At 41.3% G+C, this 8281-nt stretch overlaps 1 long non-coding RNA gene across 2 annotated transcripts in view; it reads right to left on the bottom strand.

The window, feature by feature from the left end:
• The window catches only part of LOC142071526 (uncharacterized), a 28328-nt gene that overhangs the window by 12459 nt on the left and 7588 nt on the right, over positions 1 to 8281 (bottom strand). The window contains exons 2-3 of one of the 2 annotated variants that reach the window (XR_012667597.1): positions 6771 to 6923; positions 386 to 1390 (exon numbers count right to left, since the gene is read on the bottom strand). This is a non-coding gene — a long non-coding RNA (uncharacterized LOC142071526). The remainder of the gene's footprint in view (positions 1 to 385; positions 1391 to 6770; positions 6924 to 8281) is intronic. The other variant, XR_012667598.1, reaches the window with a different exon arrangement.

Here is an 8281-nt window from a genome sequence, read left to right as displayed (position 1 = left end):
TTTCCCCCTGTATTCCCCTGCTGAATGTAGCCTGTTTGTCCCTCTTTGGAGGTCTTCTTAACTAAGTGGATCAGGTGAGGTACTTTTTGCTCTTCTTGTCAGAGTTAAGAAAGAGATTTCCCTTTGTTTGAAGTAAATTCACTGCTGTACGTTCTCAATCTGAGGACCCAAATTAAAAAGTAAAACTTACATACCATAGTAAAGGAAAGACAACTTGAATAACATGAAAGCATATAATGCAAAGCTACAACAAACCTTGGTGAGTAGGTAAAAGGCCTTGGTTCAGACTCTATTAGTAATCTCATAGAGAGAGGGTTCAGATATGTTCTTTCTATAAGTAAAAGCTCCTAGTTTCACTTCAGCAAGTAGCTTCTGTGGTTCTTACCTTGTTTCTCTTCAGGTTGTCAGCATGCAGCCTGTTTATAGGTTTAATTCCAGTGTCCCTGATTGACCCTTCCCTGGGCAATGTCAGTCTCCAGGATGTTAGTGTGTTTCTCTGGAGTCCTTCCACTTATACTTGGATGTGAGCAGGTGTGACCTTGTTCATTATATCAGGCACCCTACACAATGGTATTGGCAGAAGTGTCCTCTCAGAATGTCTGTTCCTCATTTAACTACCATTGCACATTTTCTAAATTCCTCTAATTTTGGCATAGCTGAGACAGTGCACCCAGTGCAGGGGAGTAGTGAGTTTCCTTGAAGTTCGTTGTTGACATGAAAGTCCGCTTATGAACCAGAATCTTCCCTTGAAAGAATATTTGGAGAGACTGTGAGGCCTCTCTCTCCTTTTGCTCCTGTTCTCCAAACAAGTTCTCTATGTTGTAATATCAGGTCCTTAAGCTCTCTCTGGATCTCTTGTTAAAGCCCACTTATTTGTAACCAAGCAGATTTATGGGCAGCCATCCAATTTCAAGCAGTGGTCCTATAAGTGTCTCCCACATCAGAAGTTACTTGAACCTTGGGTGAGTTGGGAGCTGCTAACCCTACTTGTTTGACCCAACGCTCTGTATTACCAACTTCAAACTTGGAGGCCCTGAGTGTCAAAAGCCAATGAATGGCATGAGCCTTTTAGCAGGGGGAAGAGGCAGAGTATGTGGCACTGGTACTAAGTCTTGGCCTGGAGTACTCTTGCCCAATTTTGGTTTTAGCTCTGTGAGTTTATCTTTAGAAGCATGGAAGGCCAGCCTCAGGCTCACTATTCAGGAGTCTCCTTGGAGAGAAGCAGATGCATGTATTAGCAGCAAGTGACATCTGCATACACTAATATATCCCTACATAATTTGGCTCACGAAGGCAGATACTACAATGAGCATTATTATTAGTATTTGGCATTGTTCAGCTGCAATGAGAGGATGTAAATCTGCTAACTGGTCTTCCTTGGCTGCTATACCTGCAACAGAAAAAAGAAAAGGGTAACTGGATACATAGTGTGCTGGCCCAGAGACCACTTCTGCTGAGATAAATGACTACCAGAGAGAGGTGCTATGCCCCACAATGCAGGATTGTGGAGCCCATGTAGAGCAGGCCTAAGAGTACCTAACCAAACTTGAGGCACTAGTGTCTTCAATGCTTGTTTTCCAAAGAACAGCTCACAACTGTACTGTACTTTCTATTTTCGTAAGTCAAAATTGGGGGCACCAGGAAGAGCCTCTGATCTGTAGAGGCCCTATAACAAATACATGCCAGAAATTGGAAACTTGCGTGGCTGGTCCCATAGAACCATGAGGGATTTTACATAGCTGATAACTGGAGGCTGATGTATCTCAGGTATATTTAATGTACCCCTTGCAATATCTCTGGGTGGATTAAGGGGCCACCTCAACTCATGCCTCTCTCCACTGAAGATGCTGCAGTGACTCCTGTGGGTGTATTCAGAATAAATTAGAGGTTCAAATATGTGGTGAAGTTTTTCAAAGACTAATTTATACCACCTCATTAAAATCACACTCGAAAGAAAATATTACAGTCCTTTTGAACTTCTGTACTGATTTAAACAGGGGTAAAGATCAAATACAAAAGAACTGCAGTCCATTTCACAGAAACATATTAAGTGAAAGCAAGAGACAGAAGTTCGATGTAACGAATAGGTGGAAATTCTCTAGCAAAAGTGAAGAAATAACCACTGTTGCCAAAAGTCTCATTGCATTCTTCCCCCACCCTTACAAAAGTGCCTGTGCTCTGACTTGTAGAGACCATCTTCAGGGATGAGGAAAACAGTTTGATCTCCAAGCTCATTTTATCCTTGGCCTCTATCCTGTAACAAAGTTGTCAAATGTGGTGGTATCATTTTGTAAGAGGGAACCACTTTCTGCTGGAATTGTACAAGTAAACTGTTCAAATGCAGAGCATTCTATAGCTCCCAGGGAGCAATAAATGAAGATTCCACTCCACTGTGCTATAAATGCACTTCTGTTGCACCTTACCAGAGTGTGCTAGTGTAAGGGTGATTGTTTTGGTAGAATAGGAACTGGACTGAGATAAATTACCACCTTATCCATCATCTGGTTTTGTTTGGAGCCATATTTAAATGTGACCTCTGTCCCTTGTCTCCTAGTTAAACACAATGTAACCTGTGCTTAAAAACTATATTGTAAAAGGTGAGGTCTCATCCATCATTTGAGATTAGGATAATTGCTGATGCAAAACCTGCTATGGCAGTTTGATACAATCTGATTCTTCTTTATAGTTTTATTTTCTAACCAATGAGAATGAAACTAAATAAGTGGGCGTAAAAGGCTGAGTGAATAATTACCTGAATCTAAGAAGCATTTTTGCAAAATGAATGGCTTGAAATTACTACATCAGATTTTCAAGGAACACCTTAATTGCTCTGAGACAAAACCGTGGGGATTGTAGTTGACAAACCCTAGTTTCTGTTGAAAGGATGCCAGGAAACAAAAGAAATGGCCTTTGAATATCTGTGAAGGTGGAGAAACAGCTGGTTTTTTGGATGTAAGTGAGCAGGCTGCATGGTATTGCAACTAAATTGGTTCTGCTCAACTTTTACATGCTAAGTTGATGAAATATTTTAAATAAGATGGTGTTCCTCAGTGGGTCACAGCTGAGAATGCCAAATTCAGGACAAACTGCTGAGAAATGGGGCAGACTCACCCCAAACTGGCGGTGGGTTCTATCATTATACCATATAAAGCCAGTAACAAAAGGAAACTTCTCTATCACCACACTGGTTAACAAGAAGCCAAAAACAGTCTCCTTAGGCATTCCAGCCCTTGGCTCACCCCTCAGACACTGGACTTTCTGATGAGTGGTTACTGAAAACCAATGTACTTGGATAGAGAGTTCTTCCAATCCCAAGAAATCAGTCACTTAACCAGGTATATATATACACACACAGATCTGACCCCATAATCATGCTGATGCCAATCCTAAAAACTAAAGGTTTTGTAAAAGAAAAGAGTTATAAATGGTTAATAGATCATTATAAGTTATACATACAAGTGATTTCAAAATTCTTATATCTGGTTTGAAGCAGTAATTGAATAACCTGCTAACTTGCAAAAGTCTCTCTGGAATTACCCAAACAGATTGGAGGTCATCAGTCCTTGTTTAAAGCTTCCTTGTTAGAAATCCATTTCTGAGAAATGAAGCATGAAATAAAGACAAAATGGAGATATCTCAGGGGTCCTTTTATATCCTCTGCCATGTGCATGGAATGTGGCTGTCCCAAACAAAGCCCACAGCCCAGGTGCATGGAAAATTACTGGCCCAAGATGGAGTCCAGGGTCAAATAAGCATACCACATGCCCTTCCATGCTTTGATGACTCACAGTGGCAGCCAAACCCATATTTTTTCTGAGGCATCCGCAGGAAAGGCTTAGTGAGTGAAATCAATTTCTTCAATGACCCATTATGAGCTGAGTGCCCTTAATGGGCCATCAGCACATAACTGTCTAGCCCTAGTATAAATTTATCACGGGGCTGTTACCCAGAAATACAACATGTGTAAGATACCAGTATATAGCCAATATTCATAACTTCAGCTACAAAGATGATTCATGCATATAAACAGTATAAGCATACTTAGCAAATCATAACTTTTCCATTAACACTTTACATGGCATACTTTGTACAAGATTTGTTGCAATTGTATAATAGTGGCAATATCAATTATATAAATGGTCATACTCAATCATACAGCATAACAGATGGGCACAGTGGAACAGCAACCTGATTTCAGTAGTTCTCTAATGAAAAGTGGGAAGGAGGAAGAGATTTGGAGTGCAAGAATCTTAGAACAAAGAGAAGCTATGAGATTGCTACCAGTCTTGCGCATGAGGCTCTAAGATTAAAAAGTTTGACTTCACAAACAATAGGTGCTTGTAAATTTGGGGACAGACCCTTGATGCCCCTTCTAGTTACTTTCTGCTGCTCAGGAAGTGTCCTAAAAAGGGGAAATCTGTGGAACATGTGGGTGGCATAAAACCTTTTTGCCACTGTTTTCCTCTCCCCAGGCTTATGGAGCAGAAGTTCTTTGGATAGTGTCCCTCTGGGTGCTCCCCAGGTGCCTTTGTTCAAAGATTTTTGCTAGCAGTGCCTGTTTGGCCTGCATATGTGCTCTAAACATCCTCATGCCCCATACCAAGGTTATATGGGGTTGTGCAGGCAAACTGCCTTCAGTTCTTTCTCAATGGCCTTTGGCCTGAGATGGAACTTCAGGCATCCTCGCTTCACTTATCCCTAGCATACGTTAGATAGATAGTTGTTGGGGTTTGTTGTTTCCCCTTTGTTTTTTCCTACACCTCCCCCCGCAAGACGTTCTTGTTAAACCCTGGATTTGTGCTGGAAATGGCCCACCTCGATTATCATACACATTGTAAGGAGAGTGATCACTTTAGATAAGCTATTACCAGCAGGAGAGTGGGGTGGGGGGAGAGAAAACCTTTTGTAGTGGTAAACACCCATTTTTTCATGCTTTGTGTGTATAAAAAGATCTTCTGTACTTTCCACAGTATGCATCCGATGAAGTGAGCTGTAGCTCACAGAAGCTTATGCTCAAATAATTTGGTTAGTCTCTAAGGTGCCACAAGTACTCCTTTTCTTTTTGCGAATACAGACTAACACGGCTGTTACTCTGAAACCTCTAGTTTCTATAGTTCTCTAGCAGGCTGACAAGCCTCCTCGCAGCAATCATCACCAGGGCTTTCCTCTGAGGGAGAATAGGCTATGCAAATAGCCTGTAGACCTTTGCTTCACACTTATCTTCTATTTCCTATGCATACCCAAGTAAACTAGTTACACTCATTCACATAAGGCAATTAGCTGATCCTTCATTATAACAGAGATAGTTAAACTGAGGATAATATAAATTACTATTAATTTCCTGCAGTATCTCACATCTTTGTTCTTAAAGTTAACTGATCATATTTGCATACATAATATCAGGTAATTAAGACATGAAAGGGAATTAGCATCTAAAAGATAATTTGGTTACATTGTTAAACTTCTAACAGGATATAGGTAAACACTGTCAAATATACATAGCAACTATTCTTTGTTTCTAATACTACAAATGAATGGGTTTATGATGCTGGTCTAGTACATCTCTTTGAAATTCACATGAGTGAATTGTCCTGATACAATTGTAATGCCTCTTGTTAAGTTGTTATGGGTAAAACACAGGTTGGCTGGTCTGCCCATGTCACAGGTATTCCCAAAGAGCAAGGTGGTTGTAGCTGCCCACCTATGTCAACTAGAGATAATGATCTTTCCCTATCTCGACAAGGTCCTATTGGCAGTACAAACGGCAGTATAGGCCTCTGACTCAACCTTGAAAAGTCCATTTTGACTCCAGTATAGCAGATATATTTCACAGAAACTTCTCTGGATGTTGTGAGAGCAAGGGCTTAATTACTTATGGACAAGTTAGTGATCCTAAGAAATCTCATTTCAAAAATTCAGATAAGTACTCAAACCTCAGCAAGACATTGTCTCCAATTACTATGTCATGTGGCAGCTTGCACTTTAATAACTCAATATGCCAGGTTACATCTTCAATGACTCCAGGGATTGCCCAGGATGGTTTATGTACTGAACAAGCACAATCTGGACAAGCAGGTGTATGTTTCCCATCAGGTTCTGGAGTCACTTAATTGGTAGAAGGATCCCTCCATTCAGGCTTTCATCCAGGCTCCTCCTACCATTGTTATAACATCAGATACGTCCCTCTTGGAATGATGGGGGAGCATCTGGGATCACACACCATCCAGGGCAAATAGTGTCCCCAAAAGCATCTTCTTCACATCAACCTTTAGAACTGAGAGCAGTCAATAATTCTTTCATTCATTTACTTTCCTTGATCAGAGTCAAATCCATCAAGCTCATGAGACACAACGGGGCTTGCATGTTCCACATCAGTCATCAGGGTGGTGCTCACTCTTCCTCATTTTGTGCCAAAGCAATAAAACTCTGGAAATAGTCATCTCCGCTTCCTACCTCCCTGGTACACCGAATACCATGGCCAACAACCTCTGCAGACATTTCTCCCAGAATTATGAATGGTAATTTTGGGGTTTCCAGATGTGGACCTTTTTGCAATTGCCGCAAACACAAAGTGCAAGAAATTTTGCTCCAGAGTGGGACTAGACCCTCAGTCACCCAAGGATGCCTTCCTTATTTCATGGACAATGGGTCTTCTTTATACACATCTACCAACACTGTTACTTTTGGAAGTACTGAACAAGATCAAGCAGGAGAGGGCCAAAGTCATTTTAATTGCAGTGACCTGGCCAAGACAAGTTTGGTATCCTTACCTCATTTGGCTTGCTTCTTGTCCACCACTGAGACTTCCAACTGGTTTTCATCTGTTGTCTCAGAATGCCAGTCAGGTGCATCACCCTAATCTGGAAATACTGCAACTTCAGGCATGGGTCCTCGATGATTCTTGAGAGATTCCCTGTTCAACACTGGTGAAACAGGTTTTGTTAAACAGTAGAAAAGCATCTACACAACATATTTACGTTAAGAAATGGAAGATCTTTCCTCTCCAGTGTACCAGTTGACAAGTTTCTCCTGTTCGTTCTCTTTCCACCATCCTAGACTACCCATTAGAACTGAAAAGATTAGGTCTTACTATTAGTTCCTTTAAGGTTCTCTTGGTGGCTATAACAGCGGTTCATTCACCTGTCAAAGGCTTTTTGGTTTTTACCTACCCCACAATGTCAACACTCCTCAGAGGACTGACTAATCTTCTTCCACAGCTTAGAAAATCTATTCCAATACAGGACTTGAACATTGTCCTTAATTGCTTTATGAAAAACTTCTTTGAACCATTAACCACATGCTTGTTGTTTCATCTAACCATGAAAACAGCTTTCTTGGTGGCCATCACATCTGCCAGGAATATAGGAGAACTGGGGATTTTAATGGCAGATTCCCACCCCTTTATGGTATTTTTCAAGGAAAAGATCACATTAGAACCACATTGTAAGTGTCTATCTAAGGTGTCTTCTGAATTTCATATTAATCAGACCATTTGTTTTACAGTTTTTTCCCCAAAACACCACCGGCGTAGGCAGGAAGCTGCCTTTCAGACTTTGGATGTCAGAAGGGCATTAGCCTTCTATCTGTACAGAATCAAACAATTCAAAAAGTCTCCCAGACTGTTTATTTCAATTACAGATCCAAATCTCCACTCAAAATACAGTCAAGGTGGATTTCAGGATGTATTATCTCATATTACAAGTCTGCCAATATTCAACCTCCTCCTAGTGTGCTAGCCCATTCTACATGGTCTCCTTCTACTTCTGTGGCATTACTTAAGGATGTTCCAGTTGCAGAAACTTACAGAGTTGCAATCTGGATGTCAGTGCATACTTTCTCCAAGCACTGTGCTTTGGTTCATGCCTCTAGATCACATGCTGCAGCTGGCAATGCAGTTCTGTCTTCAATGTTAGACACTTCTACAAAGCCCCCTTCTCCCTGTGGGAATGCTGCTTGAGAGTCACCTGCTGTGGACTGACATAGGACATTATTCGAAGAAGAAGAGGTTACTCACTTTGTGCAGTAACTGGAGTTACTGGAGATATGTCCCCCTATGTGTACTTCATTACCCACCCTCCTTCCCCTATGCTTGAGAGTTCCCTCTGTGGGACTTTGTGACAGAGAAGGAACAAAGGATGATTTGCCCATGCAGCCCAAGTATAGGGAATGAGGATGTGTATGGAGCATGCACAGGTTAAACGGGCACTGTTACCAAAAATCTCTGATCAAAGGCACATGGGAGCTCATGTGCACCTGAAGTGGAGCACCCATAGGGGGACAC

Source organism: Caretta caretta, chromosome 3 (genome assembly GCF_965140235.1).
Source record: "Caretta caretta isolate rCarCar2 chromosome 3, rCarCar1.hap1, whole genome shotgun sequence".
Taxonomy (NCBI): Eukaryota; Metazoa; Chordata; order Testudines; family Cheloniidae; genus Caretta; species Caretta caretta.
Note: the sequence above shows the minus strand (reverse complement) of the source record. Positions and strands in the feature narration are given on the sequence as shown.